We start from the raw sequence: 26,417 nt of genomic DNA on the forward strand, positions 1-26,417 counted from the left end.
AGATGCAGAGCCGAAGGAAATCCATCACTTTACTGTTCACCATTTCTGGCACTTTCATCGTGCTGTGGATACCATATACTACTTTTTTCTTCATTTCTAGAATTACAGATACATTTTATGAGCCTGATGATTATACTGATCCCTTACTAATAGCAGACTACACGGGAGATATGTTTCAACTGCTGAGCTCTTGTATAAACACATGTGTCTATGCATTGGCTCAGTCTAAATTTAGAAAAACAAATTGGGAATTGCCATAATGTATCCAGTTCTTCAATTATTCAATGTGTCAATGTGATTTTCAAAAAGTGATAGAAAAAATTTCCAAAGCACTCACATCAATCGACTGGATACAATTCTGTCCTCCGAGGTCTATACTAACTATAAGTAATAGTCTTCCTCTGTGGTGATATTCTCACCTCTGCATCACAGGGTCATGTGATCAAGCACATGACTGAGGCTGACAGAATTCCGCTTCAGATGAGCTGGTAACACTACACCAGTCCACGCTCCTCATTGGGTGTAACATTTCCCACAGCCCTCCTTTGAGGACAAGCAGTGAAGTCATCCATGGTCTTCTGGCTAATATTTATCCTCTAATCACCATCACTGAAAGCAGATTGTTTGATCATTTCTCTTATTGTGAGGTCTCATTGTGTACAGATTCACTGCTACATTACAACAATGACTCATTTTTAAAGTACTTTGTTGGTTGTGCAGGTTTCTTTATTCACTCCCGGGATGTGTGTCTCTCTGACTGGGTGCAGTATTTAATGCCTGTCCCTAGTTGCCCTTGAGAAGGTGGTGGTGAGCTGCCATCTTGACCCACTGCAGTCCCTGTACTGAGGGTTGACCCACAATGCCCTAAGGAAATGAATTCCAGAATTTTGACCCACCAACAATAAAGGGGATAGTTCCAACTCAGGATGGCGTCTGGATTGGAGGTGAACTTGAAAGTGATTGTGTTCCCATATACTACTATTCTTGCCCTTCGAGAGGAAGCAGTTATGAATTTGGAAGATGCTGTCTGAGGAACTTTGGTGAATTTCTGCAGTAGGTAGTCCACATTGCTGCCACTGAGTGTATTTGGTAGAGAGAACAGATGTTTCTGGATGTGCTGCCAATCAAGGAATGTGTGAAGCCTCTTGGGTATTGTTGGAGGTGCACCATCCTGGCATTCCGGGAATATTCAAACACATTCTTGACGTGTTCTTTGTGGATGGTGGACAGTCTTTGGGAGTTAGTTGCTTGCTGCAGTATTCCTCGTGGTGTAATTGTACTGGAACAGCTTGGCTAGGTATACGGCATGTATTGGAGCACAAGTCTTCAGCACTGTGGCTGGAATTCCTCCAAATGTTTCTTGATATCGCATGTAGTGAATCCAACCAGCTGAACATTGATATCTGTGACGCTGGAGAGCATTGGAGGAGTCAGAGATGGATCATGACCCACATGATCTCTAGCCTTCCAACCTGCTTCGTTCCCCTGCAGTTTGCCGACTGGAGAAACAGGTCCATGGTGGACGCCATCTCCCTGGCGCTGCAATCATCCCTGAAACATCTGGACAACAAAGATACTGGCATTTGGCTCCTACTCATTAACTACAGCTTCGCCTTCAACACCATAATCCTGATCAGACTAACCTCAAAACTCCAAGTCCTAGCCCTCAACTCCACCCTCCGCAACTGGATCCTCAGATTCTTGATCCATAGATCGCAATCAGTGAAGATAGACAACAGCATGGCCTCCAAAATAATCCTCAACACTGGCGCCCCGCAGGGATGTGTTCTCAGCCCCCTACTGTACTCCCTGTACACCCACAACCATGTGGCCAAATTCTGCACAAGTACCAACTACAACTTTACTGATGACACCACCGTGGTAGGCAATGTTGAGTCAGGACGCAGGAAGCAGATAGAGAGCTTGTTGTCATGGTGCAAAGGTGACAGTCTCTCTCTCAATGTCAGCAAAACTAAAGAACTGATGATTGACTTCAGGAAGAAAGGAGGTGGACACGCCCCTATCTACATCAGCAGAGCTGAGGTGGACAGGGTCGAGAGCGTCCAGTTCCTAGGAGTGACGATAACCAACAGTCTGTCTTGAACCTTCCATGTAGATGCAATGGTCAAGAAGGCCCAAGAATGACTCTTGTTCCTTATGATGTGGAGATGCCGGTGTTGGACTGGGGTGGACAATGTTAAAAATTACACAACACCAGATTACAGTCCAACAGGTTTATTCAGAATCACTCGCTTTCGAAGCGCTGCTTCTTCATCAGGTGGTTGTGGAGCAGAATCATAAGAGACAGACTTTATAGCAACAGGATTGCAGTGTCATGGAATGTAATATTAAACATATTTAGCTTGTTTTGTCGCTGTAAAGTCTGTGGCTTAGGAAATTCAGCATGTCCATAAGGACTGTCGCCAGTGTCTGCAGATGTGTGATAAAAAACATTCTATCTGAATGCATTATGGCTCGACATGGCACTGCTCTGTCCAAGACCATAGCAGATTACACAAGGTTGTGTACACAGCCTGGACCATCCTGGAAGCCACCCTCCCATCGGGAGACTCCATTTACATTTCTTGTTCCTGCGGAAAGGCAGCCAACATCATCAAAGAACACCCCCTGCCCCTCCTCCTGGATAATGCTCTCTTGCAATCTCTTCTGTCAAGCAGAAGGTACAGAAGCTCGAACACACACTAACAGGTTCAAGAACACCTTGTTCCCTGCTGCTATTAGACTGCTGAACGGACCTCTCTAACTTCAAATAATGTTGATCTTGCTAATGTTGATCTTGTTATGTGTGCTTCCTGTGCAGCCATAGCCTTGTATGCCTCACTCTGTCTGAGCACCCTGTGATCTGTCTGTCCTTGGTTGCTGTGATCTGCCTGGGCTGCTCGCAGAACAAAGCTTTCCACTGTACTTAGGTACATGTGACTACAATCAATCAGATCAAAACAAATCATCCACTCGGCACTTCTTGCTGTGAATGCCTCTGCCTTATCTTTTGCACTGATGTACTGAGCACTTCATCGTTGAGGATGGGGATGTTTGTGGAGACCTCCTCCTCGAAAGAGTTATTTAATTTCCCACCATTATTCATGACAGGATCTAGCAGGCCAGAGAGAATAGATCAGATCCATTGTTTATGGGATTGTTTAGTTCTGTCTATCACTGGCTCTGATGCTGTATAACATGCAAGCAATCCCGTTTGATAGCCTCACCAGGCTGACATCTCATTTTGAGGTATACCTGGTGCCCTCCTGCACTCTCCATTGAACCAGGATTGTTGCCTTGACTTGATGGTAACTGTTGACTGGGAATATTCTGGGAAATGAGGTGACAGATTGTGCTGGAGTGGAGTCAGAGAATCACACAGAACAGAAACAGACCCTTTGGTCCAACCAGTTCATGCCAACCATGATCCCAAGTTAAATTAGTCCTATTTGACTAGGCCTCGCCCAGATTCCTCTAAACATTTCTTATTCATGTACAGTCAGTTCTTCTTTATTTTGATGATTACGTTCTTGTGTAAATCTGCGTTATCGGAAAACCCTACAGAGCTTAAAGTGTTGATGATGTAATCGCGTGATAGACAACACACGTTTTGAAAGTTTGTGCTTCAGAAACAACATCCCCAATTTGTTAATTGTGTTTCAGTGAATATGCACTGATGAATTGCGCACTATAACAGAATGACCTCTACTTATCCAAATGTTGTTCAAATATTGTAACTGTACCCACATCCACCACTTCCTCTGGAAGTTCATTCCACACCCTAACCAGTCTGTGTGAAAAACGTCACCCCTTGTCTCTTTTTAAATCTTTCCCCTTTCACATTAAAATTATATCCCCAGTCTTGAAATCCCCACCTTTGCGAAAATAACGCCACTTCTGTTGATGGCCCATAGCGCCTCAGGTATGCCCTGGCGTGAGTTGCCAGATCTATCCCATTTATCACGGTGATAGTGCCACAGAACACAATGGAGGGTATTCTCAATGTAAAGGCGGGACTTTGTCTCCACAAGCTCTGTGCAGTAGTCACTCTTATCGGTAATATCATGGACAGATGCTTCTGCAGACGGTAGATTGGTAAGGATGAAGCCAAATATGCTTTTCCCGCTTGTTGGTTGTCATGCCAATGGAAAACTTGGGCCATTACTCCAAGAACTAACCTGGGGAAAGGCCGTCCTGAAACCACCAGAACTGCAGGGACCATTCCTCTAACATCAATAATAGGACCCAGCCAGGACAACCAATCAACTCGGGCACTGAGCAAGACGGCCGAATCTATCTCCACCACCAAAAAGGTACATCTCCATAAAACTGCCCAGTGATTCTCCTGGAAACCCAAACATTTCCCATTTCCAGTCATTCATAGACCCACAACAGTAAAGTCAATCAGTCTACCAAATGTGCATCCTCAGCAGCTAAACTGTAATATGTAAGTTACATCTTGTGTTTTGGTAAATGATACAAATGCATTCTTCTCTAATATGTGTCTGCACGTGTCAACCTATGTGCGTCTCTGTCTGTTTGTGCATCTATATTCCTGTTTCTGTGTGTGTGTGTGTGTGTTTGAGTGTGTATACTTGCATGTGTGTTTAAGTGTCAGTATGTGTGTCTGTGCACGTGTGTGTTTGTGCATGTGTGTCTGTGTGTGTTAATGAGTGTTTGTGTCTCTATTTGTGTATTTGTGTCTGTGTGCGTCTGTGTGCATGTGTGTGTATGGGTGTCTGTTTATGTTTATGCGTATCTGTGTGGGTGTGCGTGTGTGTCTGTGTGTGTGCGTGTGTGTGAGTGTATGCGTCTGTATTTGTGTGTGTGTGTCTTTATGTGTGTGTTGTGTGTCTGTCCATGAGGGAGTGTGTGCGTTTCCAATGTATGTACATTTCAGGTTGTTGTGGGAATAAATTTCGGGCGAATCTTATCGGGGTCTTTGTGACGTGGGCAATAGCAAGTCATGTGACAGAATCAGGTGACTAGTACAGCGAGGCCCATCTAAACATCAAGATGGTCTTGCTCCACCTTTCATGTTTTTGATAAGTGGCATGTGGAAACTCTCACTGGGCAACAGGGAGATGGGGATTGATGGGCATTAGTGACGGTTAAACACCACCTTGTTAGCATCCCAACTCAGCTCATTAATATTCAGCCTCACATCTTCCCAAACTCAACAAACAAGCTCATTTTTTGGGAAAATGCAACAAGGAAACCAGAGCGAGTACCTTGCGGATGCAGCTCACCGCTTGGTCTGAAAGACCTTCATGTTGGAGACCGGACACCAACACTGTGTGGGCGGCACGGTGGCTCAGTGGTTAGCACTGCTGCCTCACAGATCCAGGAACTCGGGTTCAATTCCAGCCTTGGGCGACTGTCTGTGTGGAGTTTGCACATTCTCCCTGTGTCTGTGCTGGTTTCCCCTGGGTGTTCCAATTTCCTCCCACAGCCCAAAGCTGTGCAGGTCAGGTGAATTGGTCATGCTAAATTGCCCACAGTGTTAGATGCATTAGTTAGGAGTAAGTATAACAAACTGGGTGGGTTATTCTCCGGAGGTTGGTGTGGTCTTGTTGGGCTGAAGGGCCTGTTTCCACACTGTAGGGAATGTAATCTAATCTCAGGGCACACCATGTGCATCAGTCACATGCTCACCACCTCCACAGACATTGACATCCGACGCATGCCAGCCTCAATATCATATGTCGATGGCACTTACAGGACTCTTCTGCACTTCAATGCTGCCCCTTGGTGTGCACTGACAACTCTCATTGTAACGCTGCAGCAAGGAACCTGTACATTCAGGGCCACACACCCAGCTCATGGACTGGACCAGGCTGCATCTCCAGGCTCTCCACTTATTCTCAGAGCACGTATTCACTCGGAGCCAACATGGATGCTTAAGTATCCCTCCTCCCATTGCTTTGGCTCACATTTTCTGCTCATTTTCTCTCTCAGCCAGGCTCATACACTGCTGTCTGACCTTGCCATTGAGCACAGACACAGAGCCAGGAAGCTTGTCAGAGTTGTCAGCAGGCCCCAGGCAAGTCAAGGCAGAGAGCTTTATCTCAGGGGTTCCCTGTGCAGTAAGTCAGGGGCAGCCTCCAGTACCATCCAGGGCCTTCTTGGGGCAGTCAGAGTCAGGAACCTCTCCTTATCATGGGAGAGCTATCGAATGGCAGGCAGCCTGCCTCCCACCTTGAGTCTTTCTGTCCTTTTTGGGCTGGTCTCCTACTGGAATGAGAGTGAAGCAGGTATTAAGGGAGATGAAAGTGGGTGGCACAGCTGTTGCTGTTGGTGCGGGTGGGAAGGTGCCCTGACTGAGTGAGTAGGCAGTGCTGAGGGCATGCAGGGTTAGTGGTGTTGGGGGTTGGGCTGGATAACAGCCAGTGGGGGAGATATTGCAGACAATAGGGAGAGTGGGAAAGGGTGAGCCTTAGTGGGTGGTGGGTACAGGAGCAGAAACAGAGTGAGTGTGAGGTATTGGGGAGAAGATGGTGCAACGTAACCTGGCAGAGTGGAGAAGGACATTGACCTTCTTCGGACAGCGCTGGGCATTCCTCCAGGCGGCTGAGACTGCACTGACCTGTGTGGGAACCTCAGACAGGGCTGGCATGGTCTGGTGTTGGGGTCTCCTCTCCTGTCCCTGGAGCTGGAGAAAGTCCTGTGTCAGCAGCCCCCCATCCAGCAGGAGCCTGCCCGCAGTGTGGGGTACCGATTTCCCCTGTCTGCCATTCCTGGGGCAAATATCAGCAACTGTGCAGGGCAGCTCCACACTGACAGCTTCATCATTCAGTCCCGATCCAAGCAGAATACAGAAAGTACAGGAGAGAAATTAAGAATGGAATGGGTAAAGAGATTTTATCTCACCTCTGGTTACTGACTCTCTGCTCAAAGGGTTTTGTCTCTCTCGAATCCATCAAATCTTCACATAACTTTAAGCAAGGGGTCACCTCCAAATTCTTTAGTTTCTCCACACAATTGAAATCCCTTTTTTCTGGCTCCAGACTGATTAACCTGCTTGGTGTCCACTTCAACCCTGACTTCCTGCCGAACCTTCTAAAGGTTCCTTTGTGTGTGTATTCCAGACCAGGACAGCAAATGTTTTGTTACAAGGCAACGATGGGACCAGGAAGGGGCATTCCCAATGGAAAAACACACACTAAGTAATAGAAACTTAATGCAGGAGGAACACACATCACAGTTATCCTTTATATACTGTGTGCATCACTTAAATGATCATGCAACCTTGCCTTAAATAAAACATATCGGTGCAGAGTCCTCTCAATCTCACCCTCAAATGACAACTCAGACATTGTGGAGATTGCAATGATACTTTCAGTGTTTCAGGGATATACTTGTTGCTGGTTTATCAAGAATGCCAGTTCATATGGTGACTTTTAAGACAAAGTTTGTAGTGAAACAGCAATATTTATATATTTGTACATGTATAAAGCCAAGCATTGTTTGCGCTGACACTACTGTGATAACATTACGACCTAAGAATGTGGAAATTTGGTTGAGTTTAAGGTAGATTAATTTCCCTACAGTATGGAAACAAGCCCTTCAACCCAACAAGTCTACACTGACCCTCCAAAGATAACCCACCCAGACCATTCTCCAACCTCTCTTTACCTGGCTAACGCACCTAACACTCTGGCCAATGCACCTGACCTGCATATCTTTGGACTGTGGGAGAAAACCCATGCAGACACAGGGAGAGCTCCACACAGACAATCACTTAAGGCAGGAATCGAACCTGGGTCCCTGGTGCTGAGAGACTGTAGTGCTGACTGCTGAACCACCATGCACCCCACAGCAGGCAGCAAAAGGTTTGTTTCCTTTGAACTTGTTCCATGGTGCCTGTGCGAGCTGATAAAGAATGTTTCAAACTTTGACCCAGTTGACAGGCTTCAAGAAGCAAGACAGTCCTGAGGTTGCTACGGAGATAATTATTGAAGATGAGGCTATTCTGTAAACATAAATTGGTACGTGTAGGTTACAAAGAGGAACATAATTAGGTAGAGGAAGGCCAAATCTGGAGTTTGCCAAAAACAAGCTCTGTTACCCTTAACCAAAGGACTCAAGTTAATGTATGACAGAAAGAATGAGGTCAAGTAAAGTAGGTAGGGTCTATTAGCTCTCTAAAGAGAGAAGAAATGTCACTGCAGAAGACTTGCGAAGGGTGTGTCTATGTGTGTCACAGGGTGTGATGTGTGACTGTCAATGAAACCAATCTTGTTCCATTCATTTAATTCTACATTGGATGACATCATTCACACAAACTGGACACTGTTGTCACATGGTGCGGGTGTGAGATCGATGTAGTAGAACAAAGAACAAAAAAAATGTACAGCCCAGGAACAGGCCCTTCCGCCCTCCAAGCCTGAGCTGATCCAAAGCCACTGTCTAAACCTATTGCCAAATTCCTAAGAATCTATATCCCTCTGCTCCCCAATTACTCATGCATCTGTCTAGATGCACCTTAAATGAATCTACTGTGCCTACCTCTACTACCTCTGCTGGCAACCCTCTATGTAAAGTACTTTCCACATATATCCCCCTTAAACTTTTCACCTCTCACCTTGAACCCGTGACCTCTCATTATTGAATCCCTCACCCTGGGAAAAAGCTTATCTCTGTCAACCCCGTCTATACCCTTCATGATTTTGTAGACCACAATCAGGTCACCCCTCAATCTCTTTTTTCCTAATGAAAACAATCCTAACCTACTCAACCTCTCTTCATAGCTAGCACCTTCCATACCAGGCAACATCCTCATAAACCTTCTCTGCACAGTCTCCAAAGCATCCCCATCCTTTTGGTAATGTGGCGACCAGAACTGTTCACAGTATTCTAAACGCGGCCGAACCAAAGTCTTGCACAATTGTAACATGACTTGCCAGCTCTTATACTCATTACCCCATCCGATGAAGACAAGCATACTATATGCCTTCTTGACCACTCTATCCACCTGTGCAGCCACCTTCAGGGTACAATAGACCGGAACTCCCAGATCTCTCTGCTCATCAACTTTTCCCAAGGCTTTTTCGTTTACAGTATAGTTTGCTCTAGAATTAGACTTCCCAAAATACATCACCTCGCATTTTCCTGGATTGAACTCCATCTGCTACATCTCCACCCAACTCTCCAGTCTATCTATATTCTTCTACATTCTTTAACAGTCCCCTATACTTTCTGCTCCTTCACCAATCTCTGTGTCATCTGCAAACTTACTGATCAGATCAACAGTGCCCTCTTCCAGATCATTTATGTATATTACAAACAACAGTGGCCCCAGCACTGATCCATGTGGAACACCACTGGTCACCTTTCTCCATTTCGAGAAATTCCCTTCAACTACTACCCTCTGTCACCTGTTTCTCAATTCGTTCTTTATCCACTTAGCTAGAACACCCTGCACACCATGTGACTTCACTTCCTCCATTAGTTTACCATGGGAAACCTTATCAAATGCCTTACTAAAGTCCATGGATATGAGATCTACAGCCATTCCTTCATCTATCAATTTGGTCACTTCCTCAAAGAACTCTATTAAGTTGGTAAGCCAGTTGATCTAGCCAGCACAAAACCATGTTGCCTATCACTGGTAAGCCCATTCTTTTCCAAATATAAATAGATTTTATCCCTCAGTACTTTCCCCAGCAACTTTCCCAACACTGACTTCAGGCTCACTGGTCTGTAGTTACCTCGAATATCCTTACCACCCTTCTTGTACAGGGGGATAACATGAGCAACCCCCCAGTCCTCTGACACCTCACCTGTGTTTAAGGATGCTGCAAAGATATCTGTTTTCCTCTCTCGCTTCCCTCAGCAACCTGGGATAGATCCCATTTGGTTCTGGGGATTTGTCCATCTTAATATCCTTTAGCCTACCTTCCCTCCTTATGTCAAGGTGATCCAGAGTAAACAGACTTCTATCTGTAATCTCAACATTGATCACCTCTCATTCCTCAGTGAACACTGATGCAGAGTAATCATTGAGCATCTCATCCATTTTCTCAGGTTTCGACACACAACCTTCTTTCCTTATCCTTTAGTGGACCAACTCTTTCTCTGGTCACTCTCTTGCTTCTTATATAAGAATAAAAGGCCTTGGGTTTCTCCTTAATTCTGCTTGCCAGTGCGACGCTGCACAGCTACATGTCCACTCCCTTGACTGATGACGGCTGGAAACCACAACAAACTGCCTAGCTTTGTGTCTGCACCAAAGGGAAGACACAACAGAAATATTGAGAAACTTTAAGTGACTGTCTAGTCAGAGGCAGAGACAGAGGTTTCTGAAGCCAAGAATGAGACATCAGAATGGTGTGTTTCCTACCTGGTGTCACGGTCAAGGATGTCTCGGAGAGGGTGCAGAATTTTCTTACAGCGGAGAGGAACCAGCAGGAGGTCATTGTACACATTGGAACCAAAAACATAAGAAGAAAAAAGGACAAGGTTCTGAGGCGACAATATAGGAAATTAGGAAGGAGTTTAAAAAGTAGAACCTCAAGTTGTCATGTCCTAGTGAGAGTAGGAATAGAGGATAGAGCAGATGAATGTGTGGCTGTGGAGCTCGTGAAGAGGAGATGGATTCACATTTTTGGATCATTGGAATCTCTTCTCAGGTAGAAGTGACTTGCACAAGAAGGTCAGGTTGTGCCTGAATTGGAAGGGGACAGATATACTGGTGGGAGACATCCTAGAGCTACTGGGGAGGATTTAAACTAGTCAGACAGGTGGTAAATCTGAGATTGGTACAACTGGGAAAAGGAGAAAGTCAAACAGTCAAGGCAGGTGGGACCAAAGCAGAAAACGAGGTAGGACTGATAAATTAAACAGCATTTTTTTCAATACAAGAGGCCAAAAAGGTCAGGTAGTTGAAATCAGGGCGTGGTTGGGAACTTGGGACTGGGATATCATACTAATTACAGAGATGTGTCCCAGGGATGCACAGGGCTGACAGCTAAATATTCCAGGGTATAGGTGTCATAAGAAGGATAGAAAGGGGGCAAGAGAGGAGGGGGAGTGGGGTTTTTCATCAGGGATAACAATACGGCTATACTTAGGGAGGATATTCCAGGGAGTACATCCAGGGAAGGTATTTGGGTGGAACTGAGCAATAAGAGAAAGATGATCATCTTATTGTGATTGTACTATAAACCTCACCCCCCAACCCCACACAACCCCCCCCCCCCCCCCCAACCCCCCACCAGTCAGCAGGGAAATTGATAAACAAATTTGAAAAGAGATCTCAGGAAGCTGCAGGAATGGGGCGGCACGGTGGCTCAGTGGTTAGCACTGCTGCCTCACAGCGCCAGAGACCTGGGTTCGATTCCAGCCTTGGGCCACTGTCTGTGTGGCGTTTGCACATTCTCCCGTGTCTGTGTGGGTTTCCTCTGGGTGCTTCAGTTTCCTCCCACAGTCCAAAGATGTGCAAATTAGGTGAATTGGTCATGCTAAATAACCTGTAGAGTTAGGTGCATTTCTTAGGGGGAATGGGTCTAGGTGGGTTGCTCTTCGGAGGGTCAGTGTGGACAGGTTGGGCCGAAGGGCCTGTTTCCAAACTGTAGGAATCTAATCTAACCTAAATAATAGGGGCGTAATGAGTGGGGATCACAGAATCCCTACAGTGTGGAAACAGGCCCTTCGGCCTAACAAGTTCACACTGACCCTCCAAACAGTAACCCATCCACACTCATTCCCGCACTATATTTACCCTGACTAATGCACCTAACCTACACATCCCTGAACACGATAGGCGATTCAGCATGGCCAATTTAACTAACCTGCACATGTTTGGAACGTGGAAGGAAACCGGAGCACCCAGAGGAAACCCGGACAAAATGGGGAATGTGTGCAAACTCCGTACAGACAGTCATTTGCAGTTGGATTTGAACCCGGGTCCTTGGTGCTGTGAGGCAGCGATGTGAACCACTGAGCTACTGTGCCGATTTTAACTTTCAAGCATAGACCTGGACTGCCGTAGTGTTCAGGGTTTGGATGGCAGGGACTTTGGTAAGTGTGTACAAGAAAATTTCCTGATTCAATATGTGGGTGTACCTACTAGAGAAGGTGCAACATTTGACCTTCTTGTGGAAATTAAGGCAGGGCAAGCGACTGAGGTGACAGTGGGAGGAGCACTTTGGGGCCACTGATCATAACTCTATTAGCTTTAAAATAGTGATGAAAAAGGATAGACCAGATCTAAAAATTAAAGTTCTAAATTGGAGGAAGGCCAATTTTGATTATATTCGGCAAAACCTTCAAAATATTCATTGGGGGCGGATACTCGCTGGTAAAGGGACAGCTGGAAACAGGGAAGCCTTCAAAAATGAGATAACGAGAGTCCGGAACTGATATATTTCTGTTAGGGAGAAGGCTGAGGCTGGTAGGTGTAGGGAATGCTGGATGTCGAGAGAAATTAAGGTTTTGGTCAAGAAGAAGAAGGAAGCATATGTCAGCAGCGATCGGGTAAATCCCTAGAAGAGTATAAGGGCAGCAGGCATGTACTGAAGAGGAAAATCGGGAGGGCAAAAACGTGACATGCGATAGGTATGGCAAGAAGTGTTAAGGAGAATTCAAAGGATTCTAAAATATGCATTACAGACAAACGAGTAACTAGGGAGAGAATAGGACCCTTTAAAGATCTGTGTGGAGTTTGCACATTCTCCCCGTGTCTGCGTGGGTTTCCTCCCACAGTCCAAAAAAAATGTGCAGGTGAGGTGAATTGGCCATGCTAAATTGCCTGTAGTGTTAGGTGAAGGGATAAATGTAGGGGAATGGGTCTTGGTTGGTTGCCCTTTGTTTGTCCAAAGAGCCTGTTTCCACATCATAAGTAATCTAATCTAATCTAAAACAAGACTGCCTGTGTGTGGAACTGCAAGAGATGGGGGAGATATGAAACAAGTATTTTGCATCCGTGTTTACTGTGGAGAAGGACAAGGAATATAGAGAACTTGGGGAAATAAACAGCAATTTCTTGAAAAATATCCATAACAATGGAAGAAGAGATGCTGGACAACTTATAATGCAAAAAGGTGGATAAATCAAGATTTGATCAGGTATACCTAAGAACTCTGTAGGAAGCTAGGGAAGTGATTGCCTGTGCCCCTTACTGAGATATTTATACCACTGATAGCCAAAGGTGAGATACTGTAAGACTGGAGGTTGGTTAACGTGATGCCAATATGTAAGAAAGGTGGTATGGAAAAGCCAGGGAATTATAGACCAGTGAACCTGACATCAGTGGCGAGCAAATTGTTGGAGGGGATTCTGAGGGAGGGGATTTGGAAAGGCAAAGACTGATTTGGGATAGTCAACATGGCTTTATGGGAGTCATATCTCATTAAATTGATTGAGTTTTTTGAAGTGACAAAGAGGATTGATGTGGACAGAGCGATAGATGTGATCCATGTGGACTTTAGTAAGGCATTTCAGTGAGGAGAAAGTGAGGACTGCACATGCTGGAGATCAGAGTCGAGAGTGTGGTGCTGGTGAGGCAGCATCCGAGGAACAGGAGAATCAGTAAGGAGTTTGTCAAGGTGTCATATGGGATCACATGGAATACAGGGAGAACTAGCCATCTGGATACAGAACTGGCTCGAAGGTAGGAGACAGAGGGTGGTGGTGAGGGTTGCTTTTCAGCCTGGATGCCTGTGACCAGTGATATGAAACAAGGATCAGTACTGGGTCCACTGCTTTTTGTCATTACTAAAAATGATTTGGATATGAACACAGTGGGTATGGTTAGTAAGTTTGCAGGTGACACCAAAATTGATGGTGTGGTGGAGATCCAAGAAGGTTCCCTCAGAGTACAGCGGGACCTCGATCAGGTGGGCTGATGGGTCAAGGAGCGGCAGATAGAGTTTAATTTTTGTAAATGTGAGGTGCTGCATTGTAGAAAGGCAAATTAGGGCAGAACTTATACACTTAATGGTGAGGTCCTGGGGAGAGTTACTGAACAAAGAGACCTTGGAATGCAGGTTCATAGTTCCTTGAAAGTGCAATCACATGTAGACAGGATAGTGAAGAAGGTATTTGGTCGGCTTGGCTTTATTGGTCAGTGAATTGAGTGGAGGAAATGGGAGGCCATGTTGTGACTGTAGAGGACATTAGAATACTGTGTTCATGTCTCGTCTACCTGTTATGGGTAGGATGTTGTGAAACTTGAAAGGGTTCAAAGGAGATTTACAAGTATGTTGCCAGGGTAAGAGATTCTGAGCTGCAGGAGCGGCTGGAGAGGTTGGGATATTTTGTCTGGAGCATTGGAGAATGAGGGATGACCTGATAGAAGTTTATATAATCATGAGGGAAATGGATAGAGGGAAGAGGCAAAGTCTTTTCCCCAAGCTAAGGGAGTCCAAAACTTGAGGGCATACATTCAAGATGGGAGGGGAAAGATTAAAATACACCTAAAGGACAATATTTCCACACAGAGGATGCCATGTGCATAGAAGGAGCTGCCAGAGGAAGTGTAGACGCTGGTACAAAAACTACATTTTAGAGACATCTGGATGGTTATATGGCCAGGAAGGGTTGGAGACATATGGGTGAAGTGTTGACTAATGGGACTTGGTTAATTTGGGATGTCTGGTTGGCATGGATGAGTAGGAGCCAAGGGTCTGTTTCCATGATGTACAGCTCCATAGGACTCTCTGACTGTGTAGGTGAGGGGGCAAAGTGAGAAAGGCAAGGCAAGGCAGGGATGGTCTGAGCATCCGAGTAGAGAGCACTAAGAGAGTGAGCAAGGAGCCCTGAGATGGACCTGGCCCAATTGTTCTCCTTCAATCGTCCGGTGTAGGTGAAGATTGTATTGTGTAATATCTGTTAAAAATAACTGTGCCTGTTTGTTCAAAGACCGCAAAGTAATTTCATTCTCTCTGCAACCGCACAAAATCACAGGGGAGATTTAGTTGCTTTATATAACAGATGAATGTCTGATGATTCAGATCTGTCAATAACAATTGATATCGTCACCTCTCTGAAAATGGAATTATCAACAATTGAACAGATAGCTTTCACTTACTACCATTTCCTCACAATCTTAGGAGTTCCTGGTAAGAAGCTGAAGCAGGTTGTGTTATCTTTTCAATTCCACTTTCACTCTGTTCTTTCCCCTGATATATCTCTCAGTGTATAAACCCTCCCTCTTTCTCTCCTCATGCTGGATCCAGTTTCAGGTGTTCCTACAAGAAACAGCTCATGCTGTAATTTGTGAATTTTAGTTTAGTTCCATGAGGACATGAGGAATCTGTGACCTGACGTGTGCTAAATGGTCCTTGTCTGGGAGGAACAGGTACTTTCATATTTCTGGACCCAAAGCTCTCTCCGACTGGGTTTTTATTGCCATGTGTTTGGGTCTGTTGCTGGGACATGGGTCTGGATTTGATGATGGTCAGTGGGATCAGCAGGTCGATGGGATAGTGCCCAGTCCACGTGCTCACACACCTGAATGATCCTCACAGTGGGACCAAGAGCTGGTCACCCAAGTCACATGGTGCCAGGACCCTCCTCAGTGAAGCACACGGTGAGGGGGGGTGTCCATTGGGAGAAGGGTCAGGCCATGAACAGCAAGTCAACTCCGGCCATCATTGGGAGAAGGGTCAGGCCATGAACAGCAAGTCAACTCTGGCCGTCATTGTACAGGGCTGTGGGGATGAGCAGGCAGCTGAGGGGAAGTGGGATTGTGTAAATATCCTTCAGCTGTGGGGAGGCAGCATTGAGAGTTCAGAACCTTTATTGTTGAGGGAGCAGGTTAGACCACGAACTTTAACCGTGGTGTCTCCTGTGACAGCACCATCTTTCACAAACACCTTTGCCAATGTTGGAGATATCATCCATCTCATCAAGGGCAGGTCCAAAGCCGAGGAGTGAGCCCTCCCCTGTGTCTCAGTTATCGGGCAGAGTTGGCAGAGGTGGCCATTAGATGTGGGCGTGTCTGGTCAATGTGGTTGACATGCTGCAAAACGCTGATTGAGAGAACGAGGACCAGTGGAGGTGTGGCCAAACTGAATCTGATGGAGGAGGAGGAGATGTTGCAGTTGGTCACTCACCTGGAGACCCAATGGGAGGCTGGAGGCTGAGGGGCAGGAGGGGCACGAAGTGAGATTCAGAGAGGAGTGCAGGAGGTGGCAGATGGCCGAGGGACAATGTTGTCACCACTGGCAGCATGGTGGCTCAGTGGTTCACTCTGCTCCCTCACAGCACCAGGAACCCAGCTTCGATTCCACCCTTGGGAACTGTCTGTGTGGAGTTTGTACATTCTTCCCCGTGTCTGCATGAGTTTCCTTCATGTGCTCCAGTTTCCTCCTACAGTCCGAGATCTGCAGGTTAGGTGGTTTGGCCATGGGACATTTCCCATAATATCCAGCAATGAGCAGTCCCGGTACGTTAGCCTTGGGAAATGCAGGCTGACACGGATATGGTAGAGGGCATGAAACTGGGTGGAAAGGTCTTCAGGGGCTTGGTGTGGACTCGATGGGCCAAATGTCCTTTTTCCACACTGTAGTGATCCTTTGCTCTCCTCGGAAATGAACACATTTGGTATTCTGTTCAACTGATTTCATAGAGAGGGCATGTGTCCTCAAAACTGATCACAGATGAAGATGTCGTCATCATTAGTTAGGTCGACAGTTAGGTTTGTGGTTCGGATTATGGTTGGACTTAGGCAAGGGTTAGACTAAGGCTGAAAATTAGGATTAGGGTTGTCTTTCAGGGTAGAATTGGATTTCACATTAAGTTTTGGGTTATGGTTCGGATCATATATGGGTTTTGTTTGAATTAGTGTGGTCCATTGCATTGTCACTCAACTCAATGTGCAAGAGAGAGGATGGAGATATCTGACATCATCGTCAGGTAATTGTCCCTCAGTCAGGAAAGTATGGAGGGCCAAGTGAGCCTCAGAGTGGGACATGTGGAGGAGCAGTCACCATCGGGAAGTACCTGTCAGGGCATTCCTGATGGGGACAGTTACTCCTCTAACCTCTGCCACTGACACCAGTGCTTCAGAGAGTCATGGTGATGAAGGAGCTTCCTGACACTGTGCAGGAGAGCCTCACCATGTCAGGGTCCAGACAGACTCAGCCAAACAGAGGACCACCCCCAAGGCCATTCCAGACAAAGGGATATTAGAGTCAGCCGCCTGCCTCTAGGACCATTGGCAGCACATGGGGAAGGCTACAGTGCCGCAGGCAGGAACAATGTAAGAAATCACACTGAGTCCACATGGGAGAACACGGGGAATAATTTATGATGTCTTTACAGGAATGGTATGGCTGATAACCTTCATTAAATACATGCACATGAGGATGGATGTGTAGTTATTGCAATCGTTCATTTAGCTGGTCTTATGGATGGATGTTGACTTGAGGGTTGACTAACCAGGGTTTGTTGATGGTGTGTGTCCCAGCATCCTTTTCAGTACCTGCCTTACCTTTGCCATATTCACAATGGTCCTGTCACTGGTCATAACTTGAGATTAAAAATCACACAACATTAGGTTGTAATTCAAGAGGTTTATTTGGAAGTAATAGCATTTAGAGTGCTACCTGGTGAAGGAGCAATGCTCCGAAAGCTAGTGCTTCCAAATAAACCTGCTGGACTAGAACCTGGTGTTGTGTAATGTTTAATTTTGTCCATCCCAGTCCAACATTGGCACCTGCACGTCCCAGCTTGAGGTAACATTGTGGCGTTGAGCAGATTGTTAATTGTTTTAACAAATCGCCTTGGTGCTTGTGTGAATTTTATTGCAAAGTCACTCAACATCTGATCTCCTGTGTCCCACTGGGGCCATGAGCTATCTCTTGAATAGGCAGCCCTTTCCTCCCAGAATTGGGCAGCACAGTGCTTCGCACTGCTGCCTCACAGCACCAGAGACCTGGGTTCAATTCCTGCCTCAGGCAACTGTCTGTGTGGAGTTTGCACATTCTCCCCATGTCTGCGTGGGATTCCTCCTGGTGCTCCGGTTTCCTCCCACAGTCCAAAAATGTGCAGGTTAGGTGAATTGGCCATGCTAAATTGCCCGGAGTGTCAGGTGAGGGGGTAAATGTAGGGGAATGGGTCGGGGTGGGTTGCTCTTTGGAGGGTCAATGTGGACTTGTTGGGCCGAAGGGCCTGTTTCCACATTGTAAGTAATCTAATCTAATCTGAATCTATCTCTCCAATGGCTGTGGTGCATTGACCACCGTGGAACTGAGGGGTGTTGAAGGTTGTGTGAGTCAGGACCCCTCCCTGGAATACACACACATATCTGGAGAAGCCTTTGTCGATAATTACTGACTAATTGGACACTTTGGGAGTGACTCCCTTTAATATTTACAAAAGTCTGGTGAACCTCATCTGTGGTGAACGGGATGCAGTTGTGAGTACACCAAACCCTTGCAGCTATTACCACCTTCATACAGTGTTGTACAGGAGCTTACAGCTCACCGTAAAGATCTCAATCTAATGCTTACAAAGGGCTGGAGGTACAAGAGCTCAAAGCCTTGGATAATCATTGAAACTACAGACGCTGAATACCCAGAGACACAATTGGAACTGATCTGTCACAAAGAGATATCACTGACTCCCTGGAAAGGCACACACTGCGCAGATACTGGAGCTCCAGGTGCTGCAGATAGTTTGCCCTCTGTCTGTAAATGCAAGGCACTGATTGTACATTCTCCGTTCAGGCTGCTGTTATTCTCAATGGTTTTCTCACACAGGACTAGGTCCATTATGTCCCTGTGATACAGAGCCCACCTGCCCTTGGCTATCTGCCATCTTGAACCTTCTGGTCTTGATCTCCCCGCACTTTTACACTCCCCATGGAGGCAATTGTCTCTGGACTCCGGCTTGAGTCACAAACTGAACAATACCCATTTAGTGAGGGCTCAAGCCCGCTCTCTCCTCTGGTATGTTTCTCATTGTACCGAATGAACAACACAAAGTTGTCAAAATAAAATAGAACTTCCACCTTCATGAATAAAATCACTGGCGACATCCAACCTTTTCACTTGCAAAGATTTTGATGGATTTTTATCCGTCTCAGTGCCCCTGACATAACACTGCTGGAACCCCCTCTCCCCATTCTGTTTTCCTTGTACAACCTCGGGGAAAGTTGAATAGATCCCATACAATTATGGTCAATTGAGCTCACAATGAGCTTCGCTGTATTTAAATGAGTCAACGTTCAAAGGAGGCAGCCACTCCCACCCCCACTCACCGTTCCATCTAATTAGAGACTGGCATAAGGCAGTGCGGGGGGTGGGGGGAGTACACGCATTCAATCCATCTCTGTAAAGATGGATTTGAGAAAGAGTTTGCTTCCTTCCAATCTGTGCAATATTTCTATATATTTGTGAGTTTGTCTGATGGGAAATCCCAGTAATTACATGAGGATGAAGGAAATAATATCTTAATATTGTAAGGTGAAGTTGGTGGGAGGAAACCCGTGCGCAGTGTGAACCTCAACTGAGACATATTTGGCCAAATAACATGGCTTTGTGCCATAATTTCCAAACAATATTGTGTTATTAATCTGGGGATTCTGCTCTTTTCTTTGTAGCTAACCTCCTGACAATTGTCCTTCTAATTCGTGGAGGCTGTGGTCTCTCCAAAGGGATCTCTCTTTATTTGGTGGGTATGACGACAGTTGATCTCCTGGTCATTATTTCCAATGTGATAGTCTACCACATGCTTTACTACTATTTCCCATTTTCATTTCTACACTTCACCTCAATAAGGAGCATCAATGTGGTGATCAACTTCACAGCGATTGACTGCTCTGTTTGGCTCACGGTCGCTTTCACTGTCGATCGTTTTGTCCTCATTTGTTGCCAGAGGTTGAGAGCAAAGTATTGCAGGGAGGAAACTGCAGCTGTGGTGATAGTGACTGTGTGTGTTGTGTTCTCACTCAAAAATATTCCCTTATATTTTGCTGTTGAGCCAATCTATATCATTAACAATGTGGAATGGGGCACTCATTTGAAATCAGATTATTTCATCTTGCCAGGATGGATCAGTTTTGACTGGCTTGACACAATTTTAAACCCACTATTGCCATATTTTCTCCTCTTACTGCTCAACACAGTAACTATTCGACACATTGTGATGGCTAATCGAACCCGCAGAGCACTGCAAGGTCAACGCAACACCCAGAACAGCGACGATCCAGAGATGCAGAGCCGAAGGAAATCCATCACTTTACTCTTTGCCATTTCTGGCACTTTCATCGTGCTGTGGATGCCATATACTGTGTTTTTCCTCATTTCTAGAATAACAGATACATTTTATGAGCCAGATCATTATACTGACCCCATACTTATTGCAGGCTATACGGGAGATATGTTTCAACTGCTGAGCTCCTGTACAAACACATTGGTTTATGCATTGGCTCAGTCTAAATTCAGAGAAAAGTTGAGAAATGCAATAATGACTCCATTTCTTGAAATTGTTCAATGTGTCAAATATTGTTTTTAAAAGTTACTAGAAATACTTTTACAAAACATTCACATCATCCTCCTGAATACGACAATTCTGTCCTCCTAGGTCTACACTAACTACAAGTAATAGTCTTGCTCTGTGGTGTATTCTCACCTCTGTATCACAGGGTCATGTGATCAAACACATGACTGAGGCTGACAGAATTCCACTTCAGATGAGCTGGTAACACTACACCAGTCCACGCTCCTCATTGGATGTACCATTTCCCACAGCCCTCCTTTACGACAAGCAGTGAAGTCATCCATGGTCTTCTGGCTAATATGTATCCTCTAACCACCATCACTGAAAGCACATTGTTTGATAAATTTTCTCATTGTTGAATGTGAGGTCTCACTGTGTACAGATTCACTGCTACATTAAAACACTGACTCATTTTTAAAGTACTTTGTGGATTTTGCAGGCTTCTTTATTCACTTCTGGGATGTGTGTCTCTCTGGCCGGGCCCAGTATTTATTATCTGGCCCAAGGTGCCCTTGAGAAGGTGGTGGGGAGCTGCATTTTTGCACCACTGCAGTTCATATTTTGAGGGTTGACCCACAATATCCTAAGGGAGAAAATTCCAGTATTTTGACGAAGCAACAATGAAGAATATATTTCTAGTCAGGATGGTGGCTGGTTTGGAGGGAAACTGGCAGGTGGTTTAGTTTCTGTGTTTCTGCTGCCCTTGTCCTTCTAGAGGGAAGTACGTGTTTGCAAGGTGCTGTCTGAGGATCTTTGGTGAACTTCTGAGTACATCTTGTAGCTCGTACACACTGCTGCTACTGAGCATCAGTCGTGGAGGGAGTGGATGCTTTTCGGTGCGGTGCTGATCAAGCCAGCTGCTTTATTCTGGATGGTGTAGAGCTTCCTGAGTGAAGCTGAAACTGCACCAATCCAGGCAAATGGGGAATATTCCGTACATTCCTGACATGTTCCGTGTAGATGGGGGAACAGGCATTGGCAGAGAGTCGCCTGCTGCAGTATTCCTAACGTTGTAACTGTACTGGAACAGCTTGGGTGGGGAAGCAGCAAGATCTGGAGCACAAGTCTTCAGTACTATGGCCGGAATATTGTCAGGAAATGTATCAATTATCCAGTCTCTCCCACCATTTTTTGATACTACATAAGAGTGAATCAAATTAGCTGAAGACAGTATCTGTGATTTGACTTGATTTAATTATGATTTATTGTTGTCAAATGTACCAAAGTACAGTGAAAAGTTTTGTTTTGCGAGCAGTACAGACAGATCATTGCAATCAAAGACATACAGATCACAGGGTGCTACGACAGAGTGAGGCACACAAGGCAATGGCTGTACGTGAGAATATTCCCGAGGTGGGAGGGGTCTTTGGCGATGTTGGCTGCCTTTTTTGCAGCAATGAGGAGAGTAAATGGAGTCCTTGGTTGGGAGGTTGCCTTCCGTGATGGTCTGGGCTGTGCACATCCTGGGAACCACCGTAGGACTCTGAGATGGATCATCCACTCGGCATTTCTGCCAGAAGGTTGCTGTGAATGCTTCAGCCTTATCATTTACATTGACGTGCTGGGCTCTTCCATCATTGAGGATGGGGTTACTTGTGGAGACTCCTCCTCTGATGTGTTGTTTAATTCTCCATCATCACTCAGACTGGATGTGACAGAACTGCAGAGTGTAGATGTCATCCATTGGTTTTGGGAAATCTAATGTCTGCCTATCATTTGTTGCTTTTGCTGTTGAGCATGCAAGTTGTCCTGTTTGGTAGCTTCACCAGGCTGACATCTCATTTCTCAATCTGCCTGGTGCTGGTGCTGGCATGCCCTCCTGCGCTCTCCATTGAACCAGGGTTTATCCCCTGGCTTCACAGTCATGGTTGAGGGAGGGACATGCTGAGCCATGAGGTGACAGATTGTGCTGGAGCACAATTCCACTGATGGCCCACAGCACCTCATGGATACCCAGGCTTGAATTGCTCAATCTGTCCCATTTATCACAGTGATCGTGCCACACAAAATGAAGGAGGGCATGCTCAATGTGAAGATGGGATTTAGTCTCCACAAGGGCTGTGTGACAGTAACTCTTACAGGAAATGTCACAGACACATGCATCTGCAGCTGGTGGATTGGTAAGGACGAGGTCAAAGATGTTTTTGCCTTTTGTTTGTTGTCATTCTCAGGGAAAATTTGGTTCATCACTCCAAGAACTAACCCAGGAAAAGGCAGTACTGAAACCACCAGAACTGGAGGGACCATTCCTCCAGCACCAAGAATAGGACCCTGCAAGGACAACCAATCAGCTCAGGCATTGAGTGAGACAGCCCTGAACTTACCTTAACCAACATCTCCATAAAACAGAAACCTGATTCTTCTGTAAACACAAACATCTTGTCAGAGGAAAATAGAGAGGAAGAGAGAGCAGAAGGGAGAGAAAAGGAGAGAGGGGAAAGGAAGAAAGAGAGGTAGTTTGAACTTCAGAAGTTGGCATTTAGACAGGAGTTCAAAAAGTCACTTCCTGAAGTCGTGAGAATTCACGTGCAAGAGCAGAGAGTTAAAACGGCAAGATTAGCAGCTGAAATGGCTGGTGATTATGAATTGGTCCATAAATCAAAGTTTGGCTTCCAAAATCAATTTCAATTCATGAGGGATAGATATCGGGGAAAAGAGAAATCCTAGCATGGAAAGGGAAAGGTAGATCTTGGTGTAGATCATAAGGATAACTTACCAGAGGGTAAAAAGGGAACTGTTGAAGGGGAAAGTGAAGTTAAAAAGCTTTGATGTTTTCACTGCAATAAAATAGGCCACATGAATTCACAGTGTTGGTGGGTTAGGAAAAGCAGTGGGAAGCCAGATGTAGGAAAACAGGATAAGCCAGTGAATTTTGTTGGGGTGGTAATGGAAAGCACAGTGGAGGCTAGAAAGCTGCACCAGAATGTACGAGCTGGTCGGAGGTTGGTTAAGGAGGAAGTGCCAGATCTTCTCAAACCATATACCTGTGAACGGAACATTTACTCACATAAGCCAGGAGCAGCAGGTGGAGAGGTTACAATATTAAGAGATAAAGGATCCTCTCAATCTTTGATGTTGAAAGATAAGGAGATATGTACTTCGGAAGGACTATTGCCAGAAAAGGTACTAGTAATGGGAATTCATGGTGAGACAGGAAGCACCCAATGATGTTAAGTGAGGTTAGAGTGTCCAGTGAATAGTGAGAAAGTCGTGGTTGGAGTACTGGATAAATTCTCAGCTCAAGGAATACAATTTGTCCTTGCTAATGATATAGCTGGTTCACAGGTAGGAGTGCTGCCTACTGTGGTTGAAAAGTCAGTGGAAATTCAGGCAACTGAACTATTGCAGGACACATATCCTGGGGTTTTTCCTGGCTGTGTGGTAACGAGGTCACAAAGTCACCAGTTGAAACAGGAGAGGTCAAAGAGTACAGATAAGAAGGTTGAAGTGGAATTAGCAGAGACCCTGTTTGATCAGATGGTGGAGACAAAACAGGAGCAGGTAGATGACACAGCAGACATCTTTAGATCAGAGACATTAAATTAGTTACAACAGAAAGGTGAAATTTAAAGTAATTGTACCAAAAGGCATACACAGAAAAAGAATGTGAATGTATCCCTGAATGCTCTTATCTTAAAAATGATGTCTTAATGAGGAAATGAAAACCATCATATATTCAGGCAGATGAGAAAAGGGTAGAAGTTCATCAAGTCATATTTCTTGTAGTTTAATGTAAGGAGGAATTACGGGTAGTGCATGAACTACCATTGGGGGTCATTTAGGAGTGAGAAAAACTCAGCGAAAAAACAAAAACGTTCTTACTGGCCTCGACAGCACAAGGATGTAGTTGGGTTTTTCCAAACATGTCATTCATATCAGGTAATTGGAAAACCACAGGCAGTGATAAAACCCAAACCTTTAATCCCTATTCGTGCATTTGAGGAACCCTTTACAAGAGTCTTAATTCATTGGGTAGGACCCCCTACCTCAGCAAAAAGTGGGAGTAAGTATTTGTTAACAATAATGGATGCGTCCACTAGATGTCCAGAGGCTGTCCCACTACACAATGCCACATCCAAAAGGTTTGGAGAGGAGTTACTCACATTTTTCATGGGATAAAGACTATCCACAGAGATACAATCAGGTCAAGGGGCAAAATTTACATCAAAGTTATTTAAGGAAGTTATGGACAGCTTAGGAATAAAACAATTCAAATCTACTGTGTATCATCCTGAGTTGCAAGGTGTACAAGAATGGTGGCATCAGACATTAAAGACCATGTTGAGGGTTTATAGTCAAGACTAACCAGATGGTTGGGATAAGGGAATTCCATTTGTACTTTTTGCAATCAGAGATGCACCAAATGAATCAACCAAATTCAGTCCCATTTGAATTAGTTTTTGGGTATGAAGTGAGAGGATCACTAAAATTGATTATGGAGAAATGGACAAGACAGAATTCAGAGACTACATACTTGGGCTATGTGTCAGATTTTAGGGAATGATTAAATAGAGTTGGGAGTTGCCTAGACAGCATTTAAAGTATCACAACATACAATGAAACAGGAAGCAGGCAAGAAATCAAAAACATACTATTTTGCAATTGGAGGTAAGGTGTTAGTGTTACTTCCAGTAATAGGGGAACCTTTAAAAGCAAGGTTTAGTGGACCTTATTAAGTTGCGAGGAAATTAAGTGAGGTGAGCTATTTGATAAGAACTCCAGATAGAAAGAAATCTGACAGAGTGTGTGATGTGAATATGCTCCAAAGGTATTTTGATCAGGAAGGGAAGCTAAAGGAGACTGTATTTTTGGTTACATCAGGGAGTGAAGACCGAAGGTCAGAGGATTCTGAATTAGACATTCCTCAAATTAAATTGGACAATGTGCAAGTTGTCAAAAATTGGGATAAGTTATTGAGTTACCTTCCAGAGGTAAATCAAAATGACCTGAAAACATTATTACTATCACTTGGGGAGTTATGTGGAAATAAGCTGGGAAGTGCTAACACAATTATGCATGATGTAGAGAGGGGAGATGCTGTTTCAACTAAGCAGCATCCTTGTCGGCATAACTCTCTAAAGTTGGCACAGGTTCAAAAGGAAATTGAATGCATGATTTGAGACAACATAAACCAAGTGAGTTACCATGACTGGAGCTCACCCATAGTAATGGTGCCAAAACCAGATGGTACCCAACGGTTGCGTGTGGACCATCATAAAGTCAATGCAGTTACAAAGACAAATACAAACCTGAATCCGCATTTGGAAGATTAAGTTGAAAATCTGGGACAAACAACTTATATTTCTAAGTTGGGCTTACTCACAGGATACTGGCAGGTAATTTTGTCTAAAAGAATGAAGGCAATTTCAGATTTTATAATGCTGAATGGACTATATTAGTTTAGAGTCATGCCATTCAGTGTGAAAAATGAACCAGCCACATTTCAGAGATGAGCCAATAAGGTCATTGCTGCATTACCCAATTGTGTCATATATATTGATGACCTGGTGATTTTTAGTCACACATTAAAGGAACATTTGCAACATGTATCACACTTGTTTGATCAACTTTGGAAGGCAGATTTAGTACTTCCCAGTGTTTTGGACCAGGCCAGACCCCTTCAAAACATTTCAAGAAAGTAGCCCAGACCCTAACTTTGCTGGTTGTTTTAAGCAGGTATAACATGGATATTCCAGGAGGGATGCAGCTGGTCAAACCAATTTGTTTTAAACAAAACAGAAGTTATTTACAAGGTTACCAAATGAAACACAAACAAAAGAGAACACAATACAGAATAACTCAATGTCTCAAAAAGCCCAACAGATTATACCAACTTCATGATACTGTTCCGATTAATTGCTGCAATCCCCACAAACACGCCATTGGCACAAAAGGGAAAATCAAACACAGGGTCTAACAGGAGAGAGAGAGGGCAGCATGGAACACCATCTTCCATGGAGCTGTTTGTT

The sequence above is a fragment of the Chiloscyllium plagiosum genome, unplaced genomic scaffold (genome assembly GCF_037043375.1).
Source record: "Chiloscyllium plagiosum isolate Xiang-an unplaced genomic scaffold, Cpla_swu_hap1 HiC_scaffold_10, whole genome shotgun sequence".
NCBI classification, from domain to species: domain Eukaryota; kingdom Metazoa; phylum Chordata; class Chondrichthyes; order Orectolobiformes; family Hemiscylliidae; genus Chiloscyllium; species Chiloscyllium plagiosum.